This window comes from Bos taurus, chromosome 15 (genome assembly GCF_002263795.3).
Source record: "Bos taurus isolate L1 Dominette 01449 registration number 42190680 breed Hereford chromosome 15, ARS-UCD2.0, whole genome shotgun sequence".
Classification (NCBI taxonomy): domain Eukaryota; kingdom Metazoa; phylum Chordata; class Mammalia; order Artiodactyla; family Bovidae; genus Bos; species Bos taurus.
The window spans coordinates 29,093,155-29,112,846 of record NC_037342.1 but is presented as its reverse complement, the minus strand read 5'-3'; the positions used below and the strand labels follow the sequence as shown (position 1 = coordinate 29,112,846).

Sequence of the window (19,692 nt, the reverse complement as noted above, 5' to 3'; positions counted from 1 at the left end):
TACTGCTGATTCCCCGAGAGACATACTATGCTACCTCACACTCATTAGGATGACTATTATTATTTTTTAAATGGAAAACAAATGTTGGTGAAGATGTGGAGAAATTGGAACCTTTGTGCACTGTAAGCAGGAATATAAAATGGTGCCACCATTGTGGAAAACAGTATGGTGGTTCCTTGGAAAAAAAGAATTACTCCAGCAATTCCACTTCTGGGTATATACCCCCCTAAAACTTGAAACCACAGTCTTGAGGAAGTATTTGTATACCCATGTTCATGGCAGCATTATTCACAATAGCCAAAACATGGACACAAACCCAGTATTCATCAACTAATGAATGGATTACCAAAATGTGGTATGCTCATACAATAGAATATTATTTGGCCTTAAAAAAGAAAGGGAGTTCTGAAATATGTTACAAGATGGATGAATCTTGAGGACATTATGCTAAATAAAATCAATCAATCATAAAAAGATAAATATTGTGATTCCATTTATATGGGGCTTCCCAGGTGGCTTCCCTGATAGCTCAGTTGGTACAGAATCTGCCTGCAATGCAGGAGACCCGGGTTTGATTCCTGGGTTGGGAAGATCCACTAGAGAAGGTTCGGGTACACCGAGTGGTGGAGTGGCTACCCACTCCAGTATTCTTGAGCTTCCCTGGTGACTCAGCTGGTAAAGAATCTGCCTGCAATGTGGAAGACCTGGGTTCAATACCCTGGAGAAGGGAAAGACTACCCACTCCAGTATTCTGGCCTGGAGAATTCCATGGACTGTATAGTCCATGGGGTTACAAAGAATGAGCAACTTTCACTTCACTCCCAGGTGGCACTAGTGGTAAAGAACCTGCCTGCCAGTGTAGGAGACATAGGAGATATGGGTTTGATCCCTGATCAGGAAGATCCCCTGGAAAAGGACATGGCAACCCATTCCAGTATTCTTGCTTGGAGAATCCCATGGACAGAGGAGTCTGATGGGCTACAGTCCATAGGGTTGCACAGAGTCAGACACAACTGAAGTGACAGCACACACACTTATATGAGATACTTAGGGTAGTCAAAAACGTAAAGACAAAGTAGAATGGTTGCCAGAGGATGGAGTGAGAGGAAAATGGGGTGTTATTGTTTAATTGGTAGAGTTTCAGATTTATAATATGGAACGAGTTACGGTGATGGATGTGGTAATAGCTGCACACCAATGTGACTGTATATACATATATATATATATATTTTTTTTTTTTTTTGCTGTACCAGGTCTTAGTTGTGGCACACAGGATCTTAGTTGCAGCATGTGGAATCTAGTTCCCTGCCCAGGGATCAAACCCAGGCCCCCTGCATTGGGAGCACAGAATCTTAGCCACTGGACCACCAGGGAAGTCCCAACAATGTGAATGTATTTTTTAAAAGAAGACATTCTATGCCTTACTCATAAGTTACTGTAAACTGCATGTGCTTTATTATTTTTTATTTTAAATTTTAATTCAGTTTATTTTTCTTGAATATCTAATATATACATATGGTTACAAATTTAAAGAAGTTTTCACTCTACTCTTAACTTCCCTCCACTTCCCTCCCACAGTCATACCTTATCCTTTCTTAGTGGCAACTAAGGTTATCAATCTCTTGTATATTCTTCAAAAGATAGTCTATACCTATACAAGCAAATACATATAGACGTTTTTCCACAAATGAAAGACTATCAAACCCATTTCCTGGATCCTGCTTAGAAATCTTAGAAATCATTCTGATCAGTAGACAGCATTTCCTTATTCTTGAAGGGGGCTGTGTGGAATAGATGAAGCATAATTTATTTAACTAGTTCTCTGTTAGTGTACACAAGTTATTTCCAAACTTTCAAACAATCCTGCAGTGTACAACCTTGAACATATCTTATTTTGCAAATGTGTAACTATGTCTGTAGTATAATTTCTAGAAGTGGAATTGCTAGGTCAAAAGGTATGTACACTTATAATTTTGATAAATGTTGCCACATTGTCCCCTGTAAAGACTGAGTTGCCCCCTTGTTAAGATTGTACTAATTCATACTCCCAGGGTTCCCAGGTTGCTCTAGAGGTAAAGAACTCACCTGCTAAGGCAGTAGTCTTAAGAGACATGGGTTCAATCCCTGGGTTGAAAGATCCTCTAGAGGAGAGCATGGCAACCCACTCCAGTGTTCTTGCCTGGAGAATCCCATGGACAGAGGATACTGGCAGGTTGCAGTCCATGGTGTCCCGAAGAGTCGGACATGACTCAATCAACTTAGCACACATGTAATTCTTACTCCTACCACTCTAATGGCAGAAAGTGAAGAGTAACTAAAGAGCCTCTTGATGAGGATGAAAGAGGAGAGTGAAAAACCTGGCTTTAAACTCAACATTCAAAAAACAAAGAACATGACATCCAGTTCCGTAGCAAATGGATGGGAGAAAAGGAGAAACAGTGGCAAATTTTATTTTCTTGAGCTCCAAAATCACTGCAGATGGTGATTGCAGACATGAAATTAAAAGACGCTTGCTCCTTGGAAGAAAAGTCACCACAAACCTAGATGGCAGATTAAAAAGGAGACACATTACTTTGCTGACAAAGGTCATTATAGTCAAAGCTATAGTTTTTCCAGTACTCATGTATGGATATGAGAGTTGGACCATAAAGAAGGCTGAGCACCAAAGAATTGATGCTTTCAAATTGTGGTGCTAGAGAAGACTCTTGAGAGTCCCTTGGACAATGAGATCAAACAAGTCAGTCTTAAAAGGAAATCAACCTGGAATATTCATTGGAAGAACTGGTGCTGAAACTGAAGCTCCAATGCTTTGGCCACATGATGCTAAGAGCCGACTAATTGGAAAAGACCCTGATACTGGGAAAGACTGAAGGCAGGAGGAGAAGGCGGGCAATAGAAAGTGACGTGGTAGGATGGCATCACCGATTCAATGGACATGAATTTAAGCAAACTCTGGGAGACAGTGAAGGACAGGGAAGCCTGGCTTACTGCAGTCCATGAGGTCACAAACAGACATGACTGAGCGACTGAACAACAACAATCGTATGCTCAGATTCAGTAGTTGTAGTTATGTGATCTTGAACCGGGCACCTAGGCTCATGATGCCTCAATTTCCTAATCTGCAAAATAAGAATATCAATGAAGACTGAATGACCTAATCCAAGTAAAGTGTATTCTCTCTCATTCAGATAGAAACACTTTCTTAGTCACTGGTGAATATACCTCCTCTCAAATAAGCAATTTCCTTTCTCCAAACAGGTCCCCAATGGAAAACATTGTGTTAGTTGTCCCCAAAGTCCTGGAACTAAGAAAAGAATGGTAGCTGGGTCATTCAGACTGGCCCATAGGAAGACTTGATCATCACTGAATGGCGGACAGTTCAGAATCCTTAGATGTTGCTTTCTTTGGTGAAGGAAGGGCCAAGTCCATTACTCTTCTATGGGTTGTCATTCCCTCCTCCAGGGAATCTTCTGGACTCAGGGATAGAACTCAGGTCTCCTGCATTGCGGGCAGATTCTTTACAGTCTGAGCCACCAGGGGAGCCTTCTGTGAAGGCGCCTATGCATTAAGGAGGCAGTGATTACATTTCGCTACTGCCCCTTTCATGAATTTCCATTCCAGAAAAAGTAAGTATAGCTGCATCTATGACTAAAAGGACTTTAAATAATTGCCCCAGCATGAGCAGCTAGCTTTCTGTAAAGGATTAGGCTGTAGTCTTGGCCAAAGGCAAAGACTGGATAATTCGGGAGCCTTGAGCTCTTTGGGAACAGGCACTGCATATTGCTTTGCTTTGTATCCCCTATGCTGAGTAGTGTCTATATCAGCTCAGTTAATGTTTGTGGAATAAATGACCCTTCCCAGCTTCACTCTTGGACCTTGGGATTTATACCCAAAGTGTTTTATTTTGTCAGAGTTGCATGTCCTGGATTTTTATAAAAATACATTTTATTTAAAATCAGCTACATTGTCTCCATCTGAAATTGTACAAAGTGAGTATCAAAGTGTGCATCTCTCAAAGAGAGAAAGATGATAGGAATAATTCCTATTTGATAATTACCACTTCACCCTGTTGAACCTTGAAGGAAATGTTGCACTAAAGCGTTTCCTTTCCCTTTCTTCCTGGTCACCTCTAACTTGTACTCTTATATAGTACTCTTCTGGCCACTTTGACCAGCTGATGAGAACTGACTCAATGGAAAAGACCCTGATGCTGGGAACGATTAAAGGCAAAAGAAGGGAGGTGGCAGAGGATGAGATGGCTAGATAGCATTACTGACTCAGTGAACATGAATTCGAGCAAACTCGGGGAGACAGTGGAGGACAGAGGAACCTGGCGTGCTGCAGTCCCTGGGATTGCAAAGAGTGGGACAAGACCTGGCAACTGAACAACAACAACAAAGTCGTCTTCTGATTGGTTTCTTTCTTTCTTTCTTTTTTTCTGATTGGTTTCTTACCTTCAACCTCTGTGCGCATCTTTATTCAATGAGCATGTACTGAACATCTACTTTGTACCAGGTATTATGTTAGATCTGGAGGTACAAAGATGCTATGTTACAAAAATTCCACAGAAACTTGAAAAGGAAAGAGGCCTTTGAGAAACAAGGCTTCAGTATTGCCCACACATTAGGTACATGAGGCAGTGTCAAAAAATGACTGGCCAGGGAATTACCTGGCGGTCCAGTGGTTAGGACTCCACGCTTTCACTGCTGAGGGCCCAGGTTCAATCCTTGGTTGGGGAAATAAGATCCCACAACCCATGAGGCATGGCCATAAAAAAAAAATGACTGGTAAGATCATATTAAGGAGTTTGGAATTTATTCTAGAAAGATTAGGGGGAAATGGATAGATTTTAAACAGGGACTGATATGATGGAATTTGTGCCACATCACTTGGCAACTGGGTGTAAGGAAGCAGGCTGATCTTGAAACTAGAGGTAGAAGATGAAGTGATGATATTTCTGACCTCTTCCTATGGCTTCAGACTCATTTGTCCACACGTAGTAGTCCAGATGAAGCGTGCCTAGGTAGTGAACATAACAGGAATGAGCACAGCTTCTGGAGCTACTTAGCAGATAGAATGACTTTTGGTGTCCATTTTGATCTAGAGGATGAAAAAGGGGTTTGTCTCAGGTTGTCAGCTGGGTCAATCCAGCAGGTGGTGATACCACCAACTAAGATAAGGACAACAGGAGGAGGAAGGTATTTTTGCTTGCAGATGATGAGCTTGGTTTTATTTATTTATTTTTAAAATAAGTTTATTTACTTTTATTTTGGGTTGTGCTGGGTCTTTGTTGCTGTGTGGGCTTTTCTCTCATTGCAGTGAGGAGGGGGCTACTCTTCTTTGTAGCTCACAGGCTTAGTTGCTCCGCAGCAAGTGGGATCCTCCCAGGTCAGGGATTGAACCCCTGTCTGCTACATTGGCGGGTGGATTCTTTACCACTGAGCCACCAGAAAAGCTTGGTTTTAGAACAGTGGAGTTTGATATCCTGTGAGATCTGCAGGTGGAGTTGTCTTATTAGACAACTTATTAGACTGCCTATTGGCAGTTGGAATCGTAGACTAGAGCTCAGGAGAAAAATCTAAACATACAGATCTGGGACTTGGAAGTATGAAGAGGGTTGCTGAAACTATGGGCAGGAATGAGACCACACAGAAGGGTGTGTGTGGCACACAGAGGCAGATGGGTCAAGAATCGAATCAGAAGAAACCTATCTTCCTATTGGGTAAGCTAACAAAGAGTAGCCAGTGGAACGAGACTGAGAAAGGACGCTCAGGGTGGGACTTCTCTAGAGGTGCAGTGGTTGACTCCATGCTTCCACTACAGGGGGAACTAAGATCCCACATGTTGTACAGCAGAGCCAAATATATATATATATATATATATATATATATATATATATATATATATAATAATTCAAAAATGAAATATATAAAAAAAAAGAATGATCTGTGAGTAAAAGAGGGCAAGAGGGAAGCCAAGGGAGAAGGAGCTTCAAACAGAGGAGCTATAAACAATGTCAAACGTAGCAGAGGGGTCCAAAAGCAAAAGGAATGAAGAGTGTTCCTTATGGTGCCAGGGAAGTCACAGGTGAGCCCAAGGAAGATGAGAGTCTGGAGTCGGACTGTGTTTGGTCGAAGAGAACAGGGAGAGGGCAAGAAGCTGGTGGAGGCAACTTTGGAGAGGCTCAGCCATAAAGGGAAAGAGGATTTTAGCTGGATCCCCTTAACACCTGGTTAAGAGTTTATTTCTTTTTTAGCTATTATTATGGTTATTATAAAAGTAACATACACATGGTAAAATTTTTCAAACAATAGGAAAGAGTATAAAATAAGAAGTGTAAATATCCTTTCCTTTCCTCAGAAAGGAATCACCCTTTTAAGTTTGTCTATTACTTCAGAATATAAACAAATATATATTTATTCATTTATCTGTATGGATGTACACACGGACACACTCACATTCTTTTTTACTCAATGTGATTGATTATACCATACAAACTATGTACTATGCTTATCCCTTAATCTTTTTCACTTAACCATACGTCCTGGAAGCCTTTCTGTATCTTTCCAACCTTATCTCCCACTCTAGTTCACTCTGCTCCTGCTGCTCTGACCTCCTTGCAGTTCCTGGAACACACCGGCACACCCACACCTTAAGGCTTCTGCACTGGCTGTTCCCTCTGCCTGGAATGTTCTTCCCTCAGATATCCTCTTGGCTCACTTGCTCACTTCCTCAGACCTCTACTTAAATGTCACCTTCTCAGAGAGGCTACCACTGTCATTCATGATACCTTACCCTATTTTGTGTTTCTTCACAGCACTTGTATCTCCGGACTTGTTTCACATCAGTCTCCCCCACAAGGACATGCACTCTGTGAAGGGAGGGACCTGGTCCACTTCACTGCTCTGTATCCACAGCCTAGAACAATGAAAAGTCACTCAGTCATGTCCGACTCTTTGTGACCCCATGGACTGTATGTAGCCCGCCAGGCTCCTCTGTCCATGGGATTTCCCAGGCAAGAATACTGGAGTGGGTTGGCATTTCCTTCTCTAGGGGATCTTGCTGACCCAGGGATTGAACCTGCGTCTCCATGTAGGCAGATTCTTTATCGTCTGAGCCACCAGGGAAGCCCATGCCTAGAACAGTACCTGACCTATATGTACTCAATAAAATAGGAAAAGGCATATACACCTGGCATAGTATCATATTATGGATAACAACATAGTGATTAAGAGTGCAAGCTCAGGATTTCCCTGGTGGTCCAGTGGCTAAGACTCCACTCTCCCAATGTAGAGGGTCAGGGTTCGGTTCCTGGTCAGGGAACTAGATCCCACATGCCCCCAACTAAGACCGGGGCATCCAAATAAATTTTAAAATAAATAAATATTTTGTTTTTTAAAAAAGAGTACAAGCTCAAACAATTTGGGTTCTAATCTTTATTTCTCAGTAGGTGGGTACCCTTGGATAAGTGAAAATATTCCCTCCTTGTAAAACAGGGCCATACTAGTGCCTAACTTCCTGGATTGTTGTGAGTTTTAATGTGTGAAAATATGGAACATGCTTAGAACAGTAATGGCATGTAGCAATTTTTTTTTTTTTTTGGCCACACTACTTGGCTTGTGGGATCTTAGTTCCCCGACCAGGGAATTGAACCTGGGTCCCAGCAATGAAAGTGCCGAGTCCTAACCATTGAACCACCAGGAAGTTCCCAGCAAATTGCTAATAATTTTGTTCACTGCTATAATTGTTAGTAATATTCTGCTGCTGCTGCTAAGTCGCTTCAGTTGTGTCCGACTCTGTGCGACCCCATAGACAGCAGCCCACCAGGCTCCCCCGTGCCTGGGATTCTCCAGGCAAGAACACTGGAGTGGGTTGCCATTTCCTTCTCCAATGCATGAAATGAAAAGTGAAAGTGAAGTCGCTCAGTCGTGCCCGACTCTTAGCGGCCCCATGGACTGCAGCCTACCAGGCTCCTTCATCCGTGGGATTTTCCAGGCAAGAGTACTGGAGTGGGGTACCATCACCTTCTCCAGTAATATTCTAGAAAGATAAAATATTAATAGTAGCTGCAACCTCAGTGAGCTCCTCTTCTTATCTTTCTTCCATTCTTCCAGCCTGTCTTCACATCTTCTTCATGGCTGCTTCCTCTGTCCTTCACCCGTTAGACGCTGGTGTCTCCTGAGTGCTTTTTGTTTCTCACATTCTCTTAGAGTGAACTCATGGTTGTAACTACTACCCCGGCGGGAGAGCACCCGAACTGCTACCCCAAACCGCACTGCTCCCCGAGGCCTAACTCTGGCATCCAGACTGCTTTGAGTATTTCCATTCTAATTACTTGTTAGGTTGGATGACTCACTGAAGTGTGGGTTCCTCAAGGGCAGGAATAGTTTCTTGGTTATCTTTGTCTCCGCTTCTCTAAGGGAGGTGCTCTTGGTAGGGACTGTTTGTAGGTGCTCAGACTCTAGTGGAAAGAAACAGACAACAAACAAGTCACCATCGTACAAGTCACCATCGTAAGTCAACTGGTGACAAGTGCTGTGTAAGTAGGATGAAGAGGGTGGAGAACCGGGAGAGACTAAGGTGCAATTGTGTATGAAGGCTGGCCAGTGGAGACCTTTGGGTTAAGGGGCTATTTATTTGAACAGTGTGCTGAGGAAGTGAGAGGGTAAACTAAATGATGTCTGTGGGAAGAGTGTTCTGAGTATAAACTGAAAAATGCAGATGGCCTGAGGTGGAGTGGGTTTGGGACAACAAAGAGGCCACTGTGGCTGGAGTAAGGTCAATGACAGGAACAGTGGGAGAAACGAGTTGTGCCAAGTAATGGGCGAGGGGGTGCTTCAGATCCCACAGAGAATTAAAGTGAGATGATGTGCTACTGGAGGGTTCTTCACAGTAGACTGACCAAATAGTCAATTTATACTTGAAAGGACCACTTTGGTTGTTGGTGTAAGAATAGACAATAGAGAGGCAAGGGTGAAGGTGGGGAGGTCTGCTGGCAGGTGACTGCTGCGGTCCAAGTGAGAGGTGATGGAGTCTTGGCCTTGGGAGGTAATGTGGAGGTGATGAGAAATGAGCAGACTCCAGATATATTTTGAAGCTAGAGTAAGGGTTTGAGGGGGGCTTCCCAGGTGACACTAGTGGTAAAGAACCTACCTGCCAATGCAAGAGATATAAGAAATTTGGGTTCAGTCCCTGGGTCAGGAAGGTCCCTTGGGAAGGCGTGGCATCCTACTCCAGTATTCTTGCCTGGAGAATCCCATGAACAGAGGAGCCTGGCAGACCACAGTCCATAGGGCTTCAAAGAGTAAGACACAACTAAAGCAACTTAGCATGTACACAGGATTTCTTGATGTATTAAATATAGGGAGTGAGAGAAAGAGGAGAAACAAGGATGAATAGATAAATAAATGAATAAGCGAATTATATATATATATATTCATTATAGAGTGATACACTGCAAGGGCTGCCTAGGTCAGAAAATAAAGAAAGGAGAAATGCTAGGAGAATTAACAGAAGAAAGAGGATTCAAGATACAGTCACATACTTCCATTCACTTAAGAAGTGTAAAGAAAGATAGGTCAATAAGTTGAGAATGATTAAAGGGAAAGTATTTTTTCTTGTTGTTTTTTGTTTTTAAGATCTGTAGCTTGAGGAGTAGTATCAATGAAAAAGGAAAGAAAAACTGCTTAATGAAGATGCTGCCAAGTTTCTGAAAAGATCACCTACATTCATAGCCTCACTTCCTTCCTATCTTCCACATACTCTACAAACACTATCATCTGCCCACTCACCACCTGCATTGAAACCACTGCCATCATAAACTCCCATGACCTTCTAGTTGCTAAAACTCATGGAGACTTTGTAGTTCTTGTTGTACCTGGTCTTTTGCAGCATTGCTGAACTTCTGGAAGCTCGCTTCCTCTCACACTCTCCTTCTGCTTTTCCTCCTACTTCTCTAACCTTGCTATCTCAAATCCCTTCGGTGGCTTCTTTTCTCTGTCCACCCCTAAATGGTGACGTTTCTCAGAGTTATGTTCTCATTATTCAAATAATGAACTCTTTTCATTATTTCATTCATTTATTCAAATACTGAATGCTGACTACATACCTGGCGCAAGTTGTAGGTGCTGGGGGTATAGCAATAAACAAAAGCTGCAGAATCATCTGCCTTCAACTTCTGGAGCTTACTCAGTCTTCCTAAGCAATCTCATCTCATTAGCCAGGCCCCAGTCCCCCCAACCCTGTGCTTGTCACTTCCAAATTTACATCTCCAGCACTAATCACTCTTTTTAATTTCAGACACACAGAACCAACACTTGGTCAGGCATCTTCACTTGTATGTCCTTAAACTAAATTCCTGTTTACCCCAAAGTATGCCTCTTTCTGTATAGCCTCCACTAATTACACCACTGTGCACTCCCAATTGCTCATTTCTCTTCAGGATAACTGCAATTAGTTCCCAGTCTAATCACCCTCTGATAGAAGACTGATCTTTCTTAAATGCAAATCTGACCATATTACTTCCATCCTTAGAATACTTTAATAATTCTTATCATCTTCATGATCCTTTGTTATTTGGTCTAACTTTCCCCTCACCCCTTGCCTCCAGCACATCTATTCCTTTTGTTCCTGTCTTATGGACTTTAAATTCTCTCCTACGATCACGCTTTGGTGCATGTTATTCCCTCTGTCTAAAAAGTCCTTGTTTCCCCTTTCGGTATCTAACTTCTAGAGCCATCTCAGGTGCCATGCCCTCCACCCCAGCCTTCTTCAACCTCTCTTGTGTACGCAACCATAGCATAATATGCAGACGTCTATCACTGATCTTTACATGGTGTATCATAATTGTGTGATTTGTAATTGTTTATTTTGCTACCGCTTCCCTTTGAGCTCTTTGAAGGTAGGAAATGTGTCTTTTATTTTCGGTATCTCAAGCACTTAATGACAAGAGTGTAATACATGTTTGTTGAACAAATAAATGAAACAACTGAAAATGGGGAATGGGTGGGTCTCTTCAGCTGAAGCGTGGAAAGGCAGAGCATCAAGCGCAAAGGTAGAAAGATCGTTTCGGACAGAATGTTTTAAATGTTCTCCTCCAGGAGGAGAAAGGAGGGAAGAGTATAATTAGAAATAGATCAGCTGAAGAGGGGGAGGAAACTGAAGGCGTCTGTGCTAGATAGTTTCTATTTTTTTCTGAATGTAGTAGATAAGTCATTCCTCTTTTCTTGAAGACTTGCGTGTGAACAGAGGTGCATAACAGTTTCTTTGAATCTCAACTTGCATACCTACCAAACACTGGATTCTCTTCTCTATCCCATAAACCTAACCTCTTGTGAAGTTGTAAGAGCCAAGGGGATCACGTAATATAAAAGTCTTTGAGGTCTTTAGGTAAGTCAGTGGACCTACTGAGTCTCACTTAAATGACTTTAAATCCATGCAGTTGAACGCTGCTAAATTCCAAAACCCTTCTCATTTTATCATCTTTTAATATCTTCTGTGTATTATCAAGGCTGAAGTTCCTACTATTAAAAACATTTTGCTTGTCTCCAGAACTACTTTGAAAAAATTCACTAGACTTAACATTACCATATAATTTTTATTTTTTTAACTACAGGCAGAAAGAGGGTAAAACTGAACAATGTTATCCTCCCACTGAGATGTCTATCTTTTCTTGAGACATGCTTAAAACCTAACTAAATGGTCTGAAATTGGTTTAGGATTCCTTTCAGTCACCAATGCTAACCCATCTTAACACACAAGACTAGAATTCAGTTGGTCTAAATAAGAACAAATTTTATCCGTAGATGGGATGGAAACTTTAGGTGAGGATTAAGGTCATGGCCAAGGTACAAGAGGAGGAAGTCTGAGTTAATTATAACCTAGGTTCTTCAGTCTTAATTCTAGGAAGCTGTCCCTTAGCTAGATGGACAACTTGTTGATTGAGGGATATTCTCAGAGGAGCTGGAAGCTACCAATTCCTGAATTCTGAGATCAATTTCCACAATTGAAGATGTTAGCACTGAAAGACTAGAATTTATTGTCACTTGAAGAAGCCTTTTGAGTCACAAACATTTGGTTATTTTCTCTCCAGCAATCATGACTGTCCTGGAAGATGTCCCAAAGGTAATTTTTTTTCAAGGCAGGTTGAGTAAGGCTGTTTTGATATGTTTTTTACTCTATAGTACAATGCAAGCATTATGCTTAATTTATTCCTAGACTTAAAAAAATACCCACTGTATATCTTTTGGTAGATAATTAAGGTAAAAAACCAAACAAGCAAAAGCATGAGAACACAGCCATCACTGCACAAGGCAAAGACGTCATAACCTGTGACACAAAAATGTAAGCCTGCTTTAAAAGCTGCATTTATTAATATCTCTAATGGGTGCAGTTACATATCAAGTTTAAAAACTGGAAATTTATTTTGAAACATTATGGGTAGAGACCTGGTAGTTAAAGGATCACTGGTTAATTTGACTTTTAAAATAATTAGGATTAGCATTTAGCATTTTCTCTTTAGCCCTATTCTCTTCTCGGAGTTCTGTCTAGTGACATCTAGAAAATCCTATTGCTTAAGACCCAGGAAAAATTATGGGACTCTAAAACAAATGATACATTATGAATCATTACTTGTTCCTGCTGAAGTTGAAGTGTCTAGTGAAACTCACATAGTGCCTCACATAACTCATGAGTTAGAGTTCAGATGTAAGTTTGTGAATAAACACATAAAAAGCAAACCATCCCCCTCTCCCATTCCTGCCCTCACAGTGCAATAACCGGTTTAAATATCCGAGCATAGAGAGGATGTAGTTAAGAGTTAGGAAACCAGGAATCAGGTCCTGCATTCCAGTTCTCTAACCCTGATTCACTCATCTCTGGCCAACGGTTCCACTTCATTTCATTCTACACTGAAAAGTGAGGAGAGCAAAATTTTGTTTAAAAACTTCTAAGCTAAGGGGCTTCTGCCAACTTGCATAAGGCCTTTGCCTTAGCTGAGGCCGGCAAATAAGGAAAACATGCAGCGATAGATGCCATTTTAAGAGAAAAGAAAGAGTTTTGCTGCTGATGTGTCCTTTATGGAGGCCTTCCCATAGACTGCTTTGAGAGCCTTGCTTCTCAGTCTTCAGAGGCAGCTTTCTTCTGGGATGGGTTGATGGGGGGCCAGATGGTGATGGTGGAGTAAACAAACTCCAGGGTCTCAAATCCAGGGCCATTTGGCTCGAGTGTTTACCTTCAGTGCAGTGGGGTGAAATTTGGAGCCTCCAGTGAAGTGGAAATTAGTTTCCCTCATGTAGCAGTAACGTGGCTATCATGCAATAAGGCATCCTTCTACTAGAAATATTCAATATTCAGATGAAATCATAACAGGATTCAAAGTAAGGCAATGATGATCAAAACATCACTGCTGATAATATTTACTTGGCTAACATTACTTTAAAAACAAAAACAAAAATCCTGGGCTTATATGGCTTTCTTTCTATGCCTCCACCTGAAAGGTCATTAGAAATGGTAACCATTTTTCTACCATCACGTTGGAATTCACTGTTATCTCAGAACTATATCTATTCACTTGTTCTATTAACTTCCTTACCCTCTTGAGACCTAAAGTGAGATGACGTCAAGGTAAAAATGTAAGTGATCCTTAGGGGAAACAATAGCCATTTTAACAAGGAGGCTGTAATTCAAAAAGCATCCAACAGTGTTTTAATTGCTTTTGGACTTGACAACACTGGAATGTATTACAACTTCAAGGCTCTAAACTTTTTTACTTTGTGCCATGAGTTCAACATATAATTCCTATAAAAATCCTTTCATGGTCTGCGTGTGTAAATCCTATCAGGAAGAGTATGGTGCTACAAACTTAGGTATGATGTGCTTCTTTCAGCTCTATGAAGGACATAAATCCTGAAAGGCAGGTGTGGCAGAGAAAGAGGGAGTTAAGATGATCAATGCCGAAGGAGTTTCTAGGATTTTCAGATTTCAGGCTAGGTCTTCTGTAAAGGAGCTTCTGCTGCCACACTCTCACTCTTCCCTCCGAGGCCTTATGAGAAGGCAGCCCTGGGTTAAATTAACCTTGCTTGGTAGTGAAGGTCTGCTAATCAGAGGTCCAAACCTCTGAGGTTCAGAGTTAGAGGTTGAGATGCAGGAGTGACTCAGCTGGCATCAGCTTTGTAGCAGTCTGAGCCTGCAGGCTTTCAGGAAATGAGTCCCCCAGGCCTGCATCTCCCTCTGTGGCAAACTGCCACTAAACTCTGCTGTTTATCAACCTAGCACCAAACACAGTAAGTTAGAGTTTGCTGATTTACTGTTTGAAAACCTATGATATACAAGCCAGATAGACAATGTGATAGACTAGGATTACAAAGCTGAATTAGACACTGTACCTTCCTTAAAAAGCTTATAGTTTAGCAATGGGAATAACAAATGTTAAATGTGTCATTAGGGTACAATGCTGTGTGCTGTTAAGAGGCCCAATAGGAGGACAAAGGGAAGCAGTTTACAAAAATCAGAAAAGACTTCTCGAAGTACAACAGAGATATACAGGTAGAAAGAGGATAAAGGCAGAGGGAATAGAATTTATAAAGGTACATGTTCATTAATGGATAAATTAAATTATTCATCACATCTGTATTGAGTGACTATGTACTTGAAACTTGGAATGTATCAGTGAACAAAATAGATTTTTAAAAATTTCTGGCCTTTTGGGGTTTGCATTTATTTTAGCCAGGTAAATCAATAAACATAACAAACCAGTAAATCATGTGGAATGTTAGAAGTTGAAATTTTTGGAAAAAGGCAGGGCAGGAGAGGGGTATTTGGAGGGAGGTTTCTGGCAATTGTAATTAGGATGTTTGGGGAAGCTCACACTGAAAATACTGAGTGAGGCGAGGAAGCCAGCCCCGGGAGTACCTTGAGGGAGAGCATTTCAAGCTAAGTAATCAGTAGTGCTAAGGCAGGAGTTGCCTGGTATGTTTAAAGCGCAAGGGGGCCAGTGGAGCAGCATGAGAAAGAAGGTGGAGGGAGGTGAAAGCCAGATCTTGTTGGGCCTTGTAGCCTACTGTAAGCCTACTCAGGTTTAGCTTTGAATCTGAGCAAGGCAGGAACCACTGAAGTATTCTGAGCAGAGGAGTGACATAATCTGACTTACCTTTTGATAAGATCACTTTGCCTGAAGTAAAGAATGGACCACAGACAGGAATCTTGGAAGTGGGAGGCCATGTATAAGGGCATTTCAGCAGTCCCCGTGAGAAGACAGCACTTTGGTGTTAGCAGTGGAGGTTGTAAGAGACAGACATATTTTGAAGGTAGAACCAATAGGACTTCTTGAAGGATTGATGTGGAACATCAAAGACAGGAATCAGGGATGACTCCAAAGGTCTTTAGCCTTGGCAACCTGAAGGACAGAGCTGCCATCAGCTAAGAGGGGGAAAACTGTGGAGCTGGTTTGGGGTGGGAATGGGGAAGAAAATCAGGAGTTCAGTTTGGATATATTGAGTGTCTATTAAACACCCAAGTGGAGGTGGAGAGGCATATAAGCCTAGAGTTCAGAGGAGAGGTATAGGCTAGAGCTATAAATTGGAGAGTTGTCAGTTAATGTGTCAAACCCTAAGCCTAGATGAGATCTCCCTTTAAGGGAAGTTTTTAATGGAATGATGGCAGGGAGGGGTGGGCATGCACAGGGAGAACTGAGCCTGATGTTTGGAATAGTTCAAAGGAAAGGAGACCAGAAAAGGAACTGGAAAAGTGAGCAAAAAGCAAGGAAGGAGGAAGGCCAAAAGAAAGCTCTGGAAGTCTATCAGAGTGTGCATCAAGCAGGAGGAAATAGCTGAGGCCAATTTTACTGAAAGATCAAATGAAGTGAGGATTGAGAAGTGACCCATTTAATGTGTCAGAGCTGTTTCAGTGGAGGAGTAGGAATAAGTGCTGGATTGGAATGGGTTGAAGGGAGAAAAGGATTTGGAGATATTGAATACTGATAACTTTTGAGGTGTTTTGCTGCAAAGAGGGGCTAATTTTGTAAAAAAAAAAAAAAAAATGGGTTAGATAATATATATATATATATACACTCTTAGGAATAACAGAATAGGGGGAGAAACTAATGATGTAGGAAAAGGGCAGAAATGATAGCAGCACAGACCTTGAATAGAGGGACTGGCTTTAAAAAGGAGCATGATCTAGGCAAGGTAGAGAATATTTATGAGTGCAGATAGGGCTATGTGAGATGATGCTGTGGGTCAATGGAAGTTCTCCAATTGTTTCGGTTTTCTTAGTGAAGTAGCAAGCCAGGTCATCAGCTGACACAAATCGCAGCCCAGAGAAACAGTGTGGTTGTCTGGTAGCACTGAGCGCCTTCTTAAGGTTTTGATCATGAATATAGTGAGGCTAGCCACCTTGGCTGTTTCCTCCAGCTGCACTCAGCTACACGGGCGCAAGTACAGACTAAGACTAAGCGGATTTGGCCAAGGATGTGGTTTTGGCAAATGAATACAACAAAATGAGAGGCAAGGCAGTTCAGGGTTTAAGACAGAGATCCTGAAAAGACTATGGAATGTAAATAAACTGGGTAAGGAAGGAAAAGAGGACATCAAGTGTGAGGGAGGTGTCAATTTATTGATGGTCATGGTAACTCCAAATTAATAGTTGGGCTATTAGAGGGAATGGGCTGGAAAGATAAGTAACAGGTGACCAAGAGAAAAGGATGTGTGAAACTGGAACTATGGACTGGTTGAATTTCTTGGTAATGACAGGAATGAGTGCCCAAGGCAGGTGAAGACATAACTGTTGGACTTTTTAAGGGAACTGAGGATAGTTTGTTGGAAGCATCAGTTATGTCAAACTTTAGCATGCATCAAAAATTACAGAGAGCCAGTTGAAACAGATTGCCAGATCCCACACCTAGGTTCTAGGTAGGGCCTGAGAATTTTAAATTTCTATGTTTCCTTTCTCTGAAAACTACTGATCCATGTGTATGTTGAAATTACCCAGAATTAAGACAGAAATAGTCTTGTAGAGTGACATACAGTCAGGAGAAAAAAATTACCAAGAAATATAGAGCGGCCTGGTGAGTGGTAGAAAACCATGACAATCAGGGGCAATGGGTACATAATCTGAAAATTAAAGCTTCGAGCCTTATGGGGACTGGTTAGAAACTGTGGCTGAAACCCTGATTGGTAGCAGAATGAGATTAAAGCAAGGCTAAGGCATATTGTCAAGGCTAAAGGCCTGGCATGTATTTTATCAGTATTTTAATAGTATCAGGGCCTTTCATTTGGCAAACAGGCCTGGTAAGGGAATCTCTGGTGGAAGTGCTATTGTATTCATCTGAAAAGTGATCATGGTCATACCCAATTATACTTCAGTAGAAATGAAAACCACACGAATTAGGAAATATTAAGTCTCACAAAACTAGGTATCACTTTACATAAGATTAAGTAGCCTGACATCTAATGGGATAAAAAAGCTTAACAGTTTGATAGCAGGGCAAAGGACTGAGGATGTACAACACAGAATGGAACTGTGATTCAACGGGAGGAAGTATGTAAGGAGTAAAGGAGGGGCAGAGACTACGTGGGATCACCCCTGGAGCCCAACTGTGGTCCCATTGATTATGGGATCCTAGCCAAATCACCAAGTGTTTCTGATGCTTAGTTCCTGACTTCTTAAGTAGATCTACCATTTATGCCACATGCCTCAGAGGAAAGCTGAGGGCTAAATGAGATAGTGCTATACAAATATGATATGTTCCCCACTATCTCTGGTCTCACTTCACTATCTCTGTAATTGGAGTCAGCTGTACTGTGCTCAGAACAACCTCAAATGCACCAGATCTTCTCTCATTCACTAGTTTTGCAAGACTGTTTTACCTGCTCAGTATACTTGTTCCATTTTTCTTGGTTCTTACTTTTCTGGTTTACTTTAGATATTAGGTCCTCTGACAGCCTCCCTTTCTTTGGGACTCTGGGTTGAACTCTTCCATTCACACCTTGCACTTTCTTCATTATAGAACACCACACGTTACCCCAACTTAGAGGGTAACTTAGAGTAACCAGACCAAGCTCTGTGAAACAGTCAACAGTCTTGTTCATGAATGTTTCGACCATTCAGCATACTTGCATTTAGGAGGTGCACCATAAATATCTGAAGTACACTGAAGTTGCCAACAGCAAAAACCTGACACAAAAAACTTCAGTCAAAGACAGCCTGAACGGTTCTGTGCTACGAGGCAAGACATTTGGGGTTTAGGAGGTCAAAATCAACAGGCCTGCAGAAATGGCTGCTTCATGGAGTCCACTGCTATTTTAACACAAGAGAATGCTGTACATACACTGTTAGCCACCACACACCAGAGGTATGCCAGATGGCAGAGGAGGAGGAAGTAGTAGTGAAGTGAGTAGTAAATATTTATTTTGAGGACCTTCTGGTGTGACCATGTGGTCAAAACAAAATCACATTACATATCATGAATCAACCACACTCTGTAGGTTCTTACTAGTGCCAGCGGACCACATAATACCTTTATATTAAAAAAAAATTAATTGCACTACTCACTCACACATGCACTAGAGAAACTCATGAAAATCACCATTATTGTAGTAGGGTTTTCTCAGTCTTCTGCTATGCATATTTTAAGTTACTGAATGCTTTTGAAAAGAGGTAGTTTCAGTTTTGACCACCTGCAGCAAGCTAGGCATTATCTCACAGTTCAGAGTAGCAGTGTCTCCGTGGAGAGTTCTTGCCTATCATGAAGAAAAGCTGTGCCCTTTACTGGCTGAAGCAGCAGCATTCTGAGCCAGCTGGTGAATTTGGGATTGACTGGATAAAGGTTCAATACTGTTAAAGGATTAATACTATACTGTGTGCCATGCTTTTCCAACAGGCAATCATCTTTTGGTTATCAACAACTGCTATTCCATGTTGTGCAGTGGCTGCAAAAGAGTCACCACAGATTCAGAAATGTACCAGTGAGCTATTCATAGATGGTAAGAACCCCAGGAAATGCCAATGAATGATTAAATCATTCCCAATCCTCAATAAAATGGCTCAAGATGACAGGCTTATACCAATCACTTACATTTATTTCAGGACATAATATACTATTTAGACCCAAGGACAGTGCTAAATCATAACTCTGTTAAATACCTACAGGATATTTCATTTTTGCGAAGATAGGTCCTTAAAAACTGGACAGATTAATAATATAACAAATATCAAAATCAGATGAAAAATACGTTATTGCTCTCATTCACTCTGTCCTAATGTTAAAGATGTTACAAAGATATACAGATTATCATCATGCTGTTCTTTTGGGAGCCTATATTCAAGCTGATAATAAGGTGTTGTCAAAGGGATCTTTCTCTGATTTTTGCAAAGAAAAACAGCCCAAATTGTATTCTTAATGCTACGTGATTTAACTGTATCATGCTTGGCACATGGTATTATTTCGCCTACTGGAGCAAGTTCTCATTTTCTCAAAGCCTTCCCCCCAGCTTTTCTAGAAATAAAGCTTAAATATCATTTATTTCAAGCTTTCAGAATAAAGTTAACCTCATTTATACAGGTACCAGGTTGGTGTACTCATATATATCTTTTCCAATTGCAGGCTAAGCAAAGGCATGCATTTAGAACCGTATTAATATATTAAAGCGAAAGACAAACCAACTTAATGTCAAGAGAAACTGTGACCTTCCATGT

At 41.3% G+C, this 19,692-nt stretch overlaps 1 long non-coding RNA gene across 1 annotated transcript; it reads right to left on the bottom strand.

Moving 5' to 3' along the window:
- Nucleotides 1–1,794: 1,794 nt before the first annotated feature.
- On the bottom strand, nucleotides 1,795–18,490 carry LOC101902944 (uncharacterized). Its single transcript, XR_009490591.1, has 3 exons — nucleotides 8,357–18,490; nucleotides 6,796–6,918; nucleotides 1,795–2,540 (listed from the first exon to the last, which is right to left on the bottom strand). It is a non-coding gene; the product is annotated as an uncharacterized lncRNA (long non-coding RNA).
- Between the last annotated feature and the right edge of the window lie 1,202 nt (nucleotides 18,491–19,692).